Source organism: Melanerpes formicivorus, unplaced genomic scaffold (genome assembly GCF_026170545.1).
Source record: "Melanerpes formicivorus ecotype bairdi unplaced genomic scaffold, bMelFor1.0.p_v2 SCAF_11, whole genome shotgun sequence".
Taxonomy (NCBI): domain Eukaryota; kingdom Metazoa; phylum Chordata; class Aves; order Piciformes; family Picidae; genus Melanerpes; species Melanerpes formicivorus.
The window spans coordinates 899,329-916,744 of NW_027142363.1; the positions used below are offsets into that span (position 1 = coordinate 899,329).

The following is a 17,416-nucleotide window of genomic DNA, read 5'->3' on the forward strand; positions in this document are numbered from 1 at the left end:
CAGCAGCAAATCTGTTCTGTAACTTCATGTTTTTAAGGACCCTGCAAACCATTACGCAGGTGACTAATCCTTTGGAGGTCATGCTGCTATTTGCTTCGGTTTTAGCTCATGCTTAAGGCACTGACCTCAAGTGCCTTAATAAATCAGGACATCAAGCACTTCTGTGATTTCAGTGGTGCTACTGAAGATGAATAAATTACTCTCTTGACTATACATTGAACCAGAGGAACAAATTAGTATCAGAGAGGAATACATGAAGAATTTAACCAAGGGAGGGAGATGACTAATGCAATGAGATCAAGGGGTTTCAGAGAAGTATGAAAAAGAGCTAAACTTTGATAGAAGTAATCACGATAGCCACAGGTGAAGAAAGAAAGTGAAGACCTGTCTAAGTAGCACTACTGGCTGAAGTATCTAAGAAATGATCAGCATTCTACACACTACTGGAAATGACCCACATAAAATAGAAGAGGGGACTTTAGACAGGTCTTCCTTTGCATGGATCAATGCAGTGCTGTTTCCCCCAACTTGAAGTTTCAGTTCCTACTTTAATTAATGCCCCAAACAGCCCTCTGTTGCCCATGCACTTTTACATAGTAACATGCTAACATGGCATAAGAAAGGTCTTATGTTTCACTCTCTAATGAACTTGGAGGTAGTGTACGAAATAAATTCCCCTGTGGTTTTGTCTGCTAATTGACTTGTACAGTAATAACTTGGTTTGGTTTGGGGGTTTTTGAAAGCAGAAAGCACAGGGATTAACTTAATATCTGGTTTTAAGGGGAGCTTACGACTGCCAGGTTTTGTACTGCATTGCCTGTCCTTTTTCAAAGCCTAGTTGATACTCCATTTTGGGTGCTTCACTCTCAGTGTTAGGGTTTCAAATACGTTTTCATTAGGTGCTTGATTTCTCTCCAGAATTAGAAGGGGGAGACTTTTAAGGGGGAAGCTTTTAAGATCTGTACTCTCACATCCACATCAATTTTTAAAATAGAGAGAATTCTTTAGAATAACTTCATCAAAGCTAACCTAAATATGTTTTTAAAACTCTGCTGAGTGACATTTTTCCAGGAGACAAAATGCTGTCTTCTGTGAGATAACACCATGAGCTTTAGCCTGTCACATTTAGAAGCATTAATCACAACAAGTGGAACATCACCCAGTCTCCCACGTCAGCAAACATCTTCACAAAGAGAAAACAAAGTCTAAAACCACAACATATGCCAAGAACAGTAACAGAGTAAGAGAGGTTTTCTGGGGGGTGATCAGCCTGTGATAAGTGATGTAGGCATGTCCAAAATATCTCCACTTTTACAACCAAAACAAAAGGAGTAGGATGAAGGGTTCTAGCACAGGTCAGACCTTCTGCTTCTCCTCCTCTAATTTACATCAGTTAAACTTTAATGATTTGCACATTTTTTAGGATGTGTTCCAGTCATTTCATGATAGTAAACTACTGCAGGTCAGTATCTCCAGCAGAATTCTTGTGAGCAACAGACTGCTCAAATTCCTGACTATACCTTCATATATACCTACATCCTGGGTTCTAAAGACACTGTGGGGAAGACAAATATTCCATAAAGGCTAAGGAAAGTGAAAATTAGCTTGGAAAACCCCCCCAACAAACACCACCACAGTGGATTATGTGAGTGTAGGTAATACAGCAAGACTGCATGGCAAAACACATGGGGTTTAATACCCAGTGACTTATTTATTGACATGCCTCTCCAACAGCATGAGAGCTGTTTGGCTTTGCAGCCTTTAGCTTGAGTAATGAGGTACTTAGGAGCTGCAATCAATTGCTAGCACCTATCAGAACTAGGACTTAAACATATATTTAGAATCATAGGAAGACATCTGTCCCCCATGTGCCAAAAATCTGCCTTTTTGCTGGCAGTACTACCTTAGCAGCAGTTTACAGATAGAAAATGTGGCCTGGGGGGGGTGGGGTTATGATGCATCTTTCCCTGCTTCAGCAGACCAAAGGCAAAAGTCCCACTGAGTGGTCCTTTTTCATCCACCTTTCCAGAATTTGAGTCCATCTGATCACACAAGACCAGGAATGCCATTTCAAAGCTTTGGGAGGATTTAACTATTTCTGCTAAGTCAATATGACCTTCATTCACCAGCATACAAAATCAGTGAAGGAATGGGGAAGAAATTAGACATTTCCATACATGACTCTTGTGGCACAGCTTAGCAACTAATGGCAATGTTAATACCTTGTGGAAGTGCTTTGCTGATTGATTTAATTTCTTTGAAGGTATTTCAAAAGCAGGGGGGTTGCAAGCATTTAAAAATAATTCAGAATCACTGAATGCCAGCACAGTGCCAGCAGCAGACATTGGCTATCGTTCTAATATCAGCCTAACTTTAAGAAGACCTTTGTCAAGCTTGTATTGGAGACACATTCCAGTTAGGGCTCTTATGTTTGCACAGTACAATTCCCCATGGAGTGCAGTGCCTATTCAAGTCTTTGGGGTTTTTAAAAGTGTTTATTGCATGAAGCCTGTAACACCTCAGACTAAAATGGTCTAAAACCAGTTGGGGACTCTGCGAAATGTCAGTGACAGCCTCCTGTAGCGTTATCCAAGCATGGTTTCACACGCTATACAGTGCTTTTGCAAGTTGTGTGGATCTGCTCATTGTACCTGACTGCCATGTTTTTGTCATGATTGGAACAGCCCAATAAGAAACACAACCTTATAGTATCATAATATCAGTCAGGGTTGGAAGGGACCACAAGGATCATCTTGTTCCAACCCCCCTGCCGTGGGCAGGGACACCCCACACTAGATCAGGCTTCTTTTCAACGTTCAGGCTTTCTTTTCAACCTTCTTTTTTCCTTCCTCTGTGTAAGCATGAATCAGTGCATAAAGTCCTGTTAGTTACATCTTGTAGTATTGGGGATCTTGGTTCACATAATCTCACAGAGCCATGTGGTAGTGTCAAGTAGAAATAACATTTCTCTCAGCTTCCACTGTTGTCCCTTCATCAGAGAATGTATTTTTTCTGGACTTTAGAATATTAATAGAGCTGGCACAGAAAAAATGTTCCGTTTGGTGACAAAAACAATGTATATAAGGTGTACAGAGAAAGATTGATCTCTTGGATTGTTTTGGTTATGAGTCTTTAGGGTTCGGAAAGTAAAGTGCACTGTTGAGGCTCCTTCCTCTCGGCATGACACACATAAATGTCATAAGTGTGATGGACGCTGCCTAAATCTTTCTCAAAATAAGAATTCTGTATGCTTTTCAAAGAAAATTCTTCTTCACAATATCCCACTCAGTCTTCCAAGTTCAAACTGGCACCCAAAGAGTTAGACTGAGTGCAAATGCTAGCAAGGGAGGCACAGCTGTTCAGCTGCTTGTCTGTTGCAAACCAAATTTACAACTCTATATAATAATATTACAACAAACATTCCTGAATCTTCAAAACAACGCTCTCCCATTTGATTACTTTCCCTGCAACCACACTGTTAGGTGTCTATTTCAAAACCAGGGTAAACACAATCATGTCCCTAACCATGTTCCAAACAACTGAAAGCAGCTTATTAACATCATTTGACCCTAGGCCTCCACTGGAATACTTTGATTCTGAGGCGTGTTTTCTTTGAAGGTGATTCTTTCTCTGTAGTTGATGTTAGGAACCTATCTCCATCTGCAGGGAGAAGCTGAGTTTGTTGTAATGAAGTCTGTGATCCTCATTGGTCTTACTGTTTGAGTGCAAATTATGTTAACAGTAATAGGAAAGACATCAATGCAGGGAGGCTTTACTTGCTGGGTTTGTTAAAGGAGCGAGTGATCATAATACATCAGGACGTGCTACGAGTGTTATTCAAATCCCTCCTTCTAAAAATTGCCTTGTTACTGCCTTCTTATTTACATTTTAAAGAGGATCATTAGATGGTTTTAATTACCTCTTTTGATTAGAAGTTTTTTTTTATACATGACTATTTTAAAAGCCTTAAAAGTGCTGCTGGTGAGAAAAGGCTCTGTTTGACAATGTAACTCTCTATTGGATGCACTTTATGGGGGTTTTGCAATTGGATCCCTTCAGGAAGAGAGCTAAGCTTGTCTGAGGGAACAGTTCTTCCCACTGGGAATGAGCCTCTCATGAATGTCAGGTTTTATCTTCATGGACCCTAAGCAACACAAGGAACACATCTTGTTAACTACTCACCAGTTTAAGGAACACTCAAGCTCCGTGTGGCTCACAAATCAAAAGCCCCAGGCCCTACCTGTGGTATAGCATCCATGTCATAGCTGCCAGATCATTTGGCAGAAGCACTGGAATGAGGTTTCTCAACTTCTCTAGAGGACATTTTGTTGGGCTTTCTAGGAATAATGTGAGGATTCTCCTCTTCTCAGCAAGCATGTTGTGCCTGGTTGCAATACATCAAGCTCTGCTGTGGCTGATTGGTGAGGCTGGCTGCACTAGCCTGGCGCCATAACCTGATGTGCTATTTCTAACAAGGGTTGCAAGAACAACAGATCATAATATCACTGTCCTTCTCAGATGAATGCATAGGCTTCTCTCACTGACAATTATTGTTCCAAACTGCCTGCATAGCCAGCAACTGCCACAAATTTGCCTTTGTCACCAAAATGGTTAGAAATGTATTATCTCCCCCCCCTCCTGCTGTTGCCAACTGACTGTTCCCAGACCACTCTAACTGTGTGGAGCAGCATGTCCTGCCTGGACCTAGAATCCATTGGTTTACTGTGCCTTTTAACATTAATTGATTTACCTTGTTGTCAAATTTCTTGCACACTAAACACCCCTTTCCCTTTCATACCAGAGTCCAAATCAGTGTGTCTGATTCATGGCCATACACTTGCCTTCTTACAGCTGTAGCAAAAAATATGAGGTACCAACAGCATGTCTTTAACTCATAGGGTTTTCTCATGACCACAAACCTTCTGAATATTGAAAAGCTTCCATAAATTCCTCTGAGATTTTATTGTGGTTGTGAACAACAACAGGTCTGCTGCTATCATTTTACAAACTGCTATAAAAATCTAACAGTCTGATAATAAAAGATTACTGCTACCTGCTATTCAGTGGTTGCAGGTGATAAGATTGCTAAAGTATTTCCTGAGAGACTCATTCATTTATTTTCTCCCTAGTTTTGTCTGCTTTGTTGTGGGGTTTTTTTCCCCAAAAAAATTGTGTTTGTGAAATCTGTTTATGTCACAGCCTTCTGCATTTGTCATCATGCCTTTTCTCCCTTACTTCCTTGGAATCTTTCCATCATTTCCAGATGCAAAGATAAAATAAGCTGATATCTCTGAAAATTACTTTCCAGACTATTGTCTCTGAAGTAAGCACAGGACAGGCTTCTTTTATACGTAAGTAGCATTGGTTGGACTTGGTGATGCTGAGGGTCTTTTCCAACCTGAGTGGTTCTCTGATAGCTTCTGCCCATGCCCTACGGCTTTGAATTAGCACTCACAAGGAAAGTCTGCACTGGTAAATCTTGAACATGTCCAGAGAAGGGCAATGAGGCTGGGGAGAGGCCTCGAGCACAAGCCCCACAAGGAGAGGCTGAGGGAGCTGGAATTCTTTAGCCTGGAGAAGAGGAGGCTCAGGGGAGACCTCATTGCTGTCTACAACTACCGGAAGGGAGGTTGTAGCCAGGTGGGGATTGGTCTCTTCTCCCAGGCAACCAGCACCAGAACAAGAGGACACAGTCTCAAGCTGTGCCAGGGGAAGTTTAGGCTGGAGGTGAGGAGAAAGTTCTTCACTGAGAGAGTTGTTAGCCATTGGAATGTGCTGCCCAGGGAGGTGGTGGAGTCCCCGTCCCTGGAGGCATTCAAGAGGGGATTGGACATGGCACTTGGTGCCATGGTCTAGTAGTCACAAAGTCTTGGGTGACAGGTTGGACTTGATGATCTCCAAGGTCTTTTCCAACCTTGTTGATTCTATGATTCTATGAAATTACCCTGGGACATGCAGTAAGTTTGATGCTCTGCTTCAGAATATGACAAGTGACTCACTGCTCGAATTTAAACAGCTGAGCACAAACCTCAGCATTATGGAGCTGGCAGATTATTTTATTCCTGGCAATTGTGGTGGAGACAAGCTAGATCAAATGGTTGTGTCATGGCAATGGTATTGCAGTTCAAAAAATGCATTCAGCAGTTTTATAACTGTAAGCTTTATACACACAGACACACAAACACCTAGCTTTGATAAAAATCAATAGTTAGTACCATAGCCACATGGATATTCCTGCATCTTCTTTTCATGCTCCTTTGAAAACTACTTTGCAGTCAAGCAGGTACAGAGGGAGCATATGATCTCTTTGTTATCTGAGAGTCTTTGATGACTATTTTGTCACTCTTTATCTCATCTCTTTTAATTTAGTTTACTATGGTGTTTGTTGAAGACAAAAGCATTAACTGTCTGGACCAAAGGAGTGCAGAAACACTCAGCTGAATGCAAAACTTCAAGTTAAATACCAATGTGGGGGAAAAAAAAGATTGATCAGTGAAACACTCCCTCCTGACACTCATAATTCATGAGTGTCTGAATTCAAGTGCTAACCTTGCAGGAAGCACTTTAGGTTACTAATTTTGTGAATGCTGATTATCTGGTGCTTTGGGTAAAAATATTCATAGTAGCTGTTTCAACAGCTCACCTGTCAGTCACACCACACCGCTTCTCCACCACTGCTGAATGTGAAAAATCATTAGATGTGATGGTATGTAATGTGTGGCTTGGGGGTGTGGGAACATGGGGTACGCTACCAAAGCTCTGCAGTTCCACTATGCTCTATCTGAAAGTTTTTAAAGCCTGATCCTACTTTTGTCATGTCCTGTGTTAGCTGATCACTCTTACCTACTTTGTGTTTAGTACTAAGATTGGCAGGAAGCTCAAGCTGTGCCAGGGGAGGTTTAGGCTGGGTGTTAGGAAGAAATTCTTCACAGAAAGAGAGACTGGCCCTGGCAATGTGCTGCCCAGGGAGGTGGGGGAGTCACTGTCCCTGGAAGTGCTTAAAAAGAGAGTGGATGTCGTTTAGTTGATCAGATGGTGTTGGATGATAGGTTGGACTTGATGGCTCAAAGGTCTTTTCCAACCTGGTTAATCCTGTGTTCTGATATTCTGTACTCTGAAATGTGAGTGTGGTGTTGGATGCATAGGCAGACCCAGCTGATTGAAGTGACAGACCGTGAGGCACTGTCAGCGCAGTTCTGAATGTGTGCCACATCATGAAGGTAGCACCAGATAATGCCATTCCCCTTTACATGCTTTTGCAGGATGGGTCACTGGTTTCATAGTTATCCATTAAGTCCCACATACACATGAATCACAGCATATTAGGGACTGGAAGGGACTTCCAGAGACTGTCAGGTCCAATTCCCCCACCAAAGCAGGATCACCTAGAGGACAGGTAACAGAGCAATGCATGCAGGTGGCTTTTGAATATCTCCAGAGAAGGAGACTCTACAACCTTTCTGGGCAGCCCATTTATGTGCTCCATCAACCTCACTGTAAAGAATTGCCTCCTTCTGTTGAGGTGGAACCTCTTGTTCTTCAGGTTATACCCATTGTTCCTTGTCCTATTGCTGGGCACCACCAAAAAGAGACCATCACCTTTATCTTGATGCTCACCCCCCAGACATTTATGGGCGTCGATAAGATCTCCTCTCAGCCTTCTCTTCTCATGACAATATAGACACAGCTGTCTCAGTCTTTCTTCATAGGACAGATGCTCAAGTCCCACAGTCATACTTGTAGCTCTCTGTTGAGTTGAAGAGCCCAAAACTGGATACAGTATTCCAGGTGTGGTCTCACTAGGCTAGAGTAGAGACAATCTCCCTAGCTGTGCTGGACACCCCAGGATGCCATTGGTCCTCTTGGCCACAGGGACACATTGCTGTCCCAGGGATAATTTGCTGTCCACTAGGACTCCAAGGTCTTTCTCCATGAATCTTCTTTCCAACAGGACAACCCCTATTCTGTACTGATGCCTGGTGTTATTCCTCCCCAGATGCAGCAGCCTGCACTTATCCTTGTTGAATCTCATGAGGTTCACCCTTGGCAGCTCTCCAGCCTGTCCAGATCTCACTGGATGGCAGCACAGCACTCCAGTGTATCAGCAAATCATCCCAGTTTTATATCATCAGTGAATTGATGAGGGAACACTCAATGACTCCAGGTCATTGATGAGGATATTGAATAAAACTGGGCCCAGTACTTATCCCTGGGGAACACTACTGGCCACATGCTTCCATCTGGACTCTGTGCTGCTGATCACAACTCTCTGAACTCTGTTGTTGAGCTAGTTACTAATCCACCTCATGGTCCAAGCATCTAACCCACTTTTATGGAGTTTACCTACAAGAATGTTAGGGGGGAGATGCTATCAGCCTTGCTGAAGTCAAGATAGAGGATACCCACTCTCTCCCTTCATCTGTTTGACTGTGCCTTCATAGAAAGCTATGAGATTAGTCAAGCAAGATTTCCCATTAGTGAATCCATGCTGCCTGCTCTTGATAACTGTTTTTCCTTTCATGTGATTGGACATGGCCTTCAGATGAGCTGCTTCATCACCTTTACAGGGATGGAGGTGAGGCTGACTGGTCTCTAGTTGCCCAGCTCTTCCTTCTTGCCCTCTCTGAATGGTATGGTAGAAATAATACTTACTCTGGTAACTCAGGTCTGTTCTCTTCAGTGAATGCAAGCAATGAAGCTTAGTTTTATAGCTTCCTTATCTTTCATTATTTCTGTCATGTCACTCTTCAGACTAAACAACCTCCATTTTGCCAGTTTCTGCACATGTGTAAGCCTGTTCCATTCCATACCTCTGTTGCCTTGCTCCAGTTTACTTACATATTACCTCAATTTTGTCATGTCAGCTCAAAGGAGTAAAGAAAAAAAGGAAGAGGGGAAAAAAAGGCCTTCTGCCTAAATCACATATGTTATCAAGAAATACCTCTGAGTCAGTGCATGACCTTTCAATGTAGTTCTATATTCTGCATCCTCACTTTATTTTGCTTAAGGACATCAGTTTTCTATTATATCTGACCTAAATTGCATTGAGCATAGCTACATAAGAGCTCTGGCTACTCAGCATACCCTTCAGGCCTTTCTCTGACATTCATATCAGATATTGGACACTACAGAAGTTTAACCTCTATATAAATAGGTTGCAGTGGTGTATGCATATGTGACTTGTTTCCTCCAAATATATACCATGCTGTCATGAAGTGCAAGCTTCAATTCCTTGGAGGCCCTGCTAGCAATCTCTATGTATGTTTTCCTTCAAACTGTCTCACGTGCCTGCTGATGTTCCATTGTGGTGGTAAACAGCTTCCCAAACTGTTCTTCAGGGAAGAAATACCTGAACAGCTCTGTCCTCCTGTCATTAGACTGACTAGCTGAAGGTGACCACACTTGTAACATGGAGTGTGAGCTATTCAGACTCTGCAGTTTTCAGTCTTGTTCAAGGATTATCTCAGTTGAAATAACACCAAGTCCAGGCTAAGAAAAAGGTTAAAAAGGTATTTCAAGCATACTTGAATGGAGCTTAATGGATCTCAGTCATGTACCTGAAACAGTTCTTGCTCCACTTAGGCCCTGATGTGGAACTTGTCACACACTAGACTGTTAGTTATCCACACAGTCTTCACAGCCCTTTCAGTGCAACCCAAACTACAGCAGTTATGCCAAGTATATGTTAAAAGTCTGTTCTGTGTTTTCTGTACATTCAAGCTTCCCCTACACCTCTAACATGGGGAATTTGATGCATTCACAGTCATGCATACATGCTGCACATACATGCAGGCATTTATCAAACAGAATGCAGAAAAGTTAGTTTTTAGATTTCTTTTATAGCAACTTATTTTATTTAGACTAGGAGCTGCAGAACTCAGTCAGTCCTGGGGATATGGCTGCTGAGCTGCTTGGGGCCATGGGTTAGTTGATTAGGTGGTGTTGGATGATAGGTTGGACACGATGATCTTGAAGGTCTCTCCCAGCCTGGTCTATTCTATTGATCACTCTTTCCAGAAGGTACCCCCTTATGGTTTATCATTACAGGAAAACACCTTTTCTACACCATCACATTAGTTTTCTGTTGTGGTTTTTTGTTTGGTTGGTTGTTTTTTGTTGTTGTGGTGGTGGTGTTTTTTGTTCAGGTAGATGAGCTAACTTGTTCTCTTTCTTACATCCACCTAAAAGTATCCTCCAGTGGCTTGAGTGACTCACTGTGGGGATTTCAAGTCATGACAATGGCACCTTGTCAGTTGTGACCAAATTAACTATGTGATCTGAAAAGCCTACAGTGAGCCCTGTAAGGTCCTGCTCCCAGCCTCCTCACCAGAAAGAAATGCATTGTTGGCCCACCAGTGCTCATTAGTTTGGAAGCATCACCACACCAGCCAAAGCTAGCAGCTCCAAAGCACTGTGCAGCTCAAACAAGCTTAGAACAGGTTAAAGGGTAACCTGGCTGTGTTCTGTTTCCCAGTACAGCCATGCCCTCTGTCTTTCCAGTTCTTTCAGCACAGGTGGTCCCTTTCCTAGGCCTAAAGGCTTACTCCTCTGAAATGAAATGATGTTTACTTTACATTTATTTCCCAAGCATTAGTATTATTAAACATTCTTTTCCAAACTTCCTCTGAAGCCTTCTTGAGCCCTCTGTTAAACACACAACAAGTAAATGCATTAACCTGCCCACACCATATCTGAAAGTTTCTATGAGGAGCAGATGCCTCAGAGGATTTTCCTGCAAAACATTTGAGAGAGAAATAAATTATATGTGATTATGTTTCACTAAATAAATCCTATTTGAACATAAGCCTCCAGATGGGAAAGGTCAGGATTGTACATTAACCCTTTGAACCAGATATCCCCTTTGAAAGATTAAAGTTTGGCATGAAATGGACCTACAAGTTTTTGAATTATTTTGCATTTAAATCACGGATTTCTTATTTTCATCCATCATTAACCTAATTGATCTCATTTAAACATGCAAATTGTGGCACTGAACCTTCGTGTGCCCGAGCATTCCTTACTGTTTACAGTAACAATCTTTTTCCTTTCTTTTATTGCAGGCATCCACTATAATGAAAAGCTCAAACAAGATGATTTTGCTTAACACAATGTTTACATCAGTTCTGAGCTAAATAATTCAACAGAACAGCTTCTTATGTACTTTTCATTCAATACCAAAAGCTGTACACATACTGAAGCTGTATTGTTTAGTTTGCATTCTTGTTACTAAGATTTTTACATTGGTAAATATGGAACTCTCCCTACTTTAAAGGATACAGAGGGTAAAGCTGAGAGCATTAGCAGTCCCTCAGTTTGGAACAAAATCATCCTATTTCCTCAAAAGGAAATTCTCTTTGCCATTTGTTATGAACAGTATGCAACAGGATGGGACACGGCAGAGATGGCATCTGTGCCATCATGTCACACCTGCAAGAAGGCTTAATCTTGAGCTACTGGCCAACTTCCACAAGCTCCAGAGTTCTCTGAAGTATTACAGTTCCCAAACACTCAAATTCTTCTAGGATCACAGGGTGTTAGGGGTTGGAAGGGACCTCTGGAGATCTTCAGGTCCAACCCCCCCACCAGAGCAGGACCATACAATCTAGTATAGGTTGCATTGGAATGCATCCAGATGGGTCTTGAAAGTCTTCAGAGAAGGAGACTCCACAACCTCTCTGGGCAGCCTGCTCCAGTGCTCTGTGACCATTGCAGTAAAGAGATTCCTCCTCATGTTGAGGAGGCACTTCCTGTGCCATAGTTTACATCCATTGCCCCTTGTCCTATCACAGGGTGCAACTGAAAAGAGCCTGTCCCTTCCGTCTTGACATCCAGCCCTCAGATATTTATATATACTTATTAGATGCCTTCTCAGTCTTCTCTTCTCCAGACTAAAAGCCCCAGGTCTGGCAGCTTCTCCTCATAAGGCACATGCTCCAGCCCCTTAATCACCTTTGTAGCCTTCCCTTGGACTCTCTCCAGCAGATCCCTGTCCCTCTTGAACTGGAGAGCCCAAAGCTGGATGCAATATTCCAGGTGGGGCCTCAGTAGGGCAGAGAAGAGGGAGAGGAGAACCTCTTCCCAATGCACCCCAGGATACTATTGACCCTCTTGGCCACATAGACACATTGCTGTCCCATGGATAACTTGCTGTCCACCAGGACTCTTAAGTCCTTCTCCATGGGGCTGCTTTCTAGCAGATCGCCTCCTAACCTGTACTGGTGCAGTTTATTCTCCCTTCCCAGGTGCAGGACAAGGAATCAAATCATGCCAGCTTGGGGCAGAGAACTGCAAAGTCCTGGATGTGCAAATCTGAAGTGGGTTCTTTCTTTTATGGCCCTTGAGAATTATGCCCATGGAAAACTGCTGCATCAGACATTATAGGAGAATTGTGTACTTCAGGTTATCAGCTAAAGATAGAGTTGGACAAACATTCTTCTCCCATGACAAAGCTAAAACAAACTTCAGTTCTCACAGAGACTCCACCTGGTTTCACTCCTGACTAAACAGGAGTCTATTTGAGCTGGCTCAGCACTTTGGGGCCCTGTTGAAAAATAAATGAAAGATTAGGAGGCTGTGACACCTCACTATGCTAGTTACTAAACCATTTCCTTCCTCTGGGGGTGTATCTCTTGCCAGACTGTTCAGGCAAAGACTGTGGCAGTGTAATCATGCCAAATATTCCCAGATGTTACTTGTAGCCAGTGTGTCTTTAAGGGTGTGTGGTAGTTTTAGGCAATGCCTTTAATTTTTTTTTCACAGATATTGATCAGAAAAGTAAAATGTCAATCAGATTCAACAAGGTTGGAAAAGATCTCAGAGATCATCTAGTCCAACCTGTCACCCAACATGTGACTAAACCATGGCTCCAAGTGCCACATCCAATCCTCTTTTGAACACCTCCAGGGATGGTGACTCCACCACCTCCCTGGGCAGCACATCCCAATGGCCAATTACTCTTTCTGGGAAGAACTTTCTCCTCACCTCCAGCCTAAACTTCCCCTGGCACAGCTTGAGACTGTGTCCTCTTGTTCTGGTGCTGGTTGCGTGGGAGAAGACACCAATCCCCACCCGGCTACAACTTCCCTTCAGGAAGTTGTAGACAGCAATAAGGTCTCCCCTGAGCCTCCTCTTCTCCAGGCTAAGCAACCCCAGCTCCCTCAGGTCTGAGACACATACCTCAAGTGAAAAACAATAAAACAGAAGCCAACCCAACCAACCAACCTCTAAGTGCAAAGCTGGGGAAAATGCTTTAAGTAAAATCAAGTGATCGGCTAAAGAGGAGCAATATCTTACATCTTAGCTGGACAGCTGCAGAGAGACATTTGCTTTCAACAGCCACTCAGTTGGAAGAAAATTAGTGTGTGACATATATTGCCATCTACAGTACTGCATGACTGTGTAGGCAACAGGAAAAACTGTCCCTCCCCCCTCACACTTTCTCACAGCTGTGCCCTTCAGCATGGGCATACATCTGCCCTTTCTGAGCTACAAAAAGGCAGCAAGGCTTTGGTAGAGAAGGTCACCTTGAACAGCCACTTCTCATATTCAGACTCCATTCAATTCATTAGAATCAAACATTTAAGATATAAGGAACACAATTTTTCCCCCCCACTCTAAATACTCTTCTGATGTGCAACTGGAAGCTTTTCAGGCATTCTTCACAGACAAAGAGCCTAACAGTCAGCTATGAGTGACCCTTTCCTTGTCTTTTCGTGACAGGGCCAGATTTCACATAGTACCATCTGAATGTACAGCATAAAGATGTACTGCGTTTAGTACCCTGCATTGGCATATATTCACAGCCAACGTGTACACACACTAGCTCAAATAGCTCCATTCATTTTGTTTGCAGAATATGTAGCTGTGGAAACTGAGCTCCAACAACAACTTGAAAACAGCTTAAACTCTTGGTGGGGGCTGGTCTCTTCTCCCAGGTAACCTGTGACAGAACGAGATGACACAGTCTCAAGCTGTGCCAGGGGAGGTTCAGGCAGGATGTTAGGAAGAAATTCTTCCCAGAGATTGGTCATTGGAACGTGCTGCCCAGGGAGGTGGTGGAGTCACCATCACTGGAAGTGTCTAAAAGGAGACTGGATGAGGCACTTGGCACCATGGTTTAGTTGATCAGATGGTGTTGGGTGATAGGTTGGACTTGCTGATCTCAAAGGTCTTTTCCAACCTGGCTAATTCTGTATTCTTTGATCCCATGACTCTGCCTTACATCAGCAGATTCTGAACTCCTGCTGAGAGGAATGTTCATTTGTTAATAGATCAGAAACCCCAGTAGCACACTGTTGTTCGACACAGGCACACTTTCTACATGGCTGCACGAGTGCATTGCTGATTTGCTTATCTGTACTCTGTTGCATTCGAGGCATTTTGTTTACTTAATTCAAAATCAATAAGTTTATTTCCCAGCCAATAATTCCAACATTCTCCTGGAATAGCTGCCTAATTTTAAAGTCAGATTCAGACATTGATTGCTAAAGAATCTCCCCACAAATGAAGAGTGAGCCTGTTGCTGGACTAGCCTGGAGAAGCAAGTTAGCTGATGTCTATAGGCTCGTCAGCCCAACAATTCACTGCACATCTGTGTCTGCCAATAGAGAATTTACCCAAAATTGCCTCTCTGGACACTTCTTTACATAACACATATTTAGCTTATTAGTGCTGTCAGTTGGGAGTGTGGTCAGCTTTTGAGCAAAATCTCACTGAGTCTGCTAGCGTGGATCACATCACAGCTGCCATTTTAGAGTCACGATGATTAGGTTTGAAGTTCAAATGATTTGATTCCACTTTTAAGCTTCAAAAGCAGCCTCTAGGGCAAACTTACACAATTAATTTTTACTGAGGTCTGCTGGGTAATCTGCTGTAGTCAGACAATCTGCACTGAGGTAAGGAAATTACCACTGGGTAATTTTATGGCACTCTGTTCACTGGGAAGCAACATGTTGGCTGGGCTCTGCTCAGACAATACCTGGAAGAAATTGAAGATGCTGCTTCTGGGAAACAACATGTCTGAGACATTGAGGAGGGATGAGCAGAAGTCCCTCATTTCCTAGATGTGGACCAGAGGTTGTACTTGCTCTTAAAACATCTTTTCAGGAGCATGTATGAGAACTTAACAGAGTACCATCTGTAAATATCACACTGAGAAGCTTTAAAAGTTGCAGTACTGCACCTGTGATTCTTTAACACAGGAACAAAGAACCCATTCTTAGTTTAGTTTGAACCCAGAAGTAAACAATGAAACAAAATATCCCTTTGAGATTTGTATTTATCACTTACAAGAGGCACAGCCTAATAATCAGTGGCAGCTAGGCTGACAAGCAAACTTCAGAGTAAAGCCACAGGGGATACAAGTCTATTTTAGGTTTACTGTTGACAGCAGGGGTCAGAGAGAAAATAAACTCAGCAAGCAGTGTCATGATACCACAAACCTCTGCTGGACAAGCTGAAACTGAATTACAGCCAAACCTTTCAGCAAAGCAGAAAGATGGGCAAGTGGGCTGCCCTGAAGTGCCCAGAGCATGACATACAAATGAACAGGATTAAGCACATAACGGAAATTAATCAACAAAATAAAGCTTAGCAGACTGGAGGAGCTAATTATCCCCCAGTCTGGGTTGGGGTACAGTATGCTTAGCCCAAGAACAACCCTGTAATTTCTATATTTGAAGTCTGCAAAATTAAGCTGGAAAGGCCTGTGGAAACAAGGAGTGCTGATCACCTTCTTTTGGTGGAGACACAAATAATACAGGTAAGGCTCTAATAGCCATCGCCTAACACTTCAAGAGAAGAGATCAGCAAGAAGGGCTCAGACATTGTTTCTATTACATATACCTATAGAGACAACCCTGGAATCATAGAATTGTTTTGGTTGGAAAGATCATTGAGTCCCACCTTTGACCTAACACCACCATAGCCATCAGAACAAGTCCCACAGCTCCATGTCTCCACATTTCTTGAACACCTCCAGGGACAGCAACTCCAGCGCCTCCCTAGGGAACCTATTGCAGTGCCTGACCACTCTTTCCATAAAGAAATGTTCCCTGCTATCCAATATCTCTCCATATAAACCATTTTTATCTTAAAAGTTTAGTCCTGATCTTCATTTCATGTGTTGCAATGCTACTGGGGAAAGCTGATTTGCTTGCTCCAGAGCACCAATAAAACTAAGACCTGCGTCTGTGGAAGCAGAGGGAACGGAGCCTGTTCCGTATTGGCATCACTGCTGATGGCATTCCTGGCTTTCATTTTAAGTTTACTTCCTATTAAAACTGATGCTAAAAGCATCTGTGTGGATTCATAAGCACCTCTATCTACATCTCTCCCTGGGCTCATTATGAATATCTATTTCATACAGTCTCACCATCTAGGACAGATTTAATTTGATTCTGTCATTCACTAGGCACAAATGAAACCCTCTCACTCCAACCGCTGCACTGCTTTCCTTTTGCCCTACCTATTACCCACCAGGTGCAAACACAGTCCTGTAACTCCTGCTCTGCTCTTGCCTTCATTTTCTTTGCTTGCTTTGTTTTGATGAAGCCACAAATATTTTGTCCACTGTCAGGGGCTAGGTGCTTGAAATAGAAGCTTTTTCACTTTCAAGCATGGTTATACAGGACAGAAATGGCTATTTGTCATTGTACTCTTCCCCCCCTAACCTGCAACGGTACACAGACCATTTGTAAGAAGTATTCATGCACCACAGATAAAATCCTTTATATTTTAGGAAGGTGTTTAAATACCAAGGCCAGTTCTAGAGGGGGATGCTTACTCATTTCCTATCTGTTCTCTGCCATATTCATGCCCATCTCTTCTGCCTGACCATTTCGAGGTACCTGCTTAACATCCTCCCATAGCTCTCTGTGCATCTGAGATACCCCTGGAACATTCAGAACAAGTGGCCCACAGGCTGTCAGAATAACAAATTCTCCTGACTTTTGCCATGGGGTCCCATAATTCACTGGGTTTGGCAGCACTATTTTTGAGCTGCTGTCAGGTGGCATTGAGGATATATTGGGTTAGCTCACATGGGGTCCTGTGAGCGTGCCCCTTTCACACAAACAGGATGTCTCTTATATATTTGAAGTCTTATGGACTGATGGAAAGAAATCAGTACCTTACAGTGACTGAAGCAGTACCCACAATGATTGTGAACAGTACCAGGAGAATAAAATCAAGGGGCCCAGTTCTAGTGCAATGTACTCCATTCAAAGCCCTTGGGATTGCATTAGTAAATCATCTTTCTCCTCTTTTTCCTTCAAGGCTCTCTGCTGAAGCACATCATAAGTTGCTGCAATGTCCTTCTCTTTTAATAAAATTTCCTTTAGAAACTTGCCCTGTGTTAGACTTCTTCGTCTCTGTGGTCAGCGTACTCAGGTGGTAAGGAAAAGGGCAACAGGAGCCT

General features: G+C 42.8%; 1 protein-coding gene across 4 annotated transcripts in view; it reads right to left on the reverse strand.

The window, feature by feature from the left end:
- CADM2 (cell adhesion molecule 2) overlaps window positions 1–17,416 on the reverse strand; it is a 620,606-nt gene that overhangs the window by 95,529 nt on the left and 507,661 nt on the right. The gene's annotated exons all lie outside the window — the stretch shown is intronic.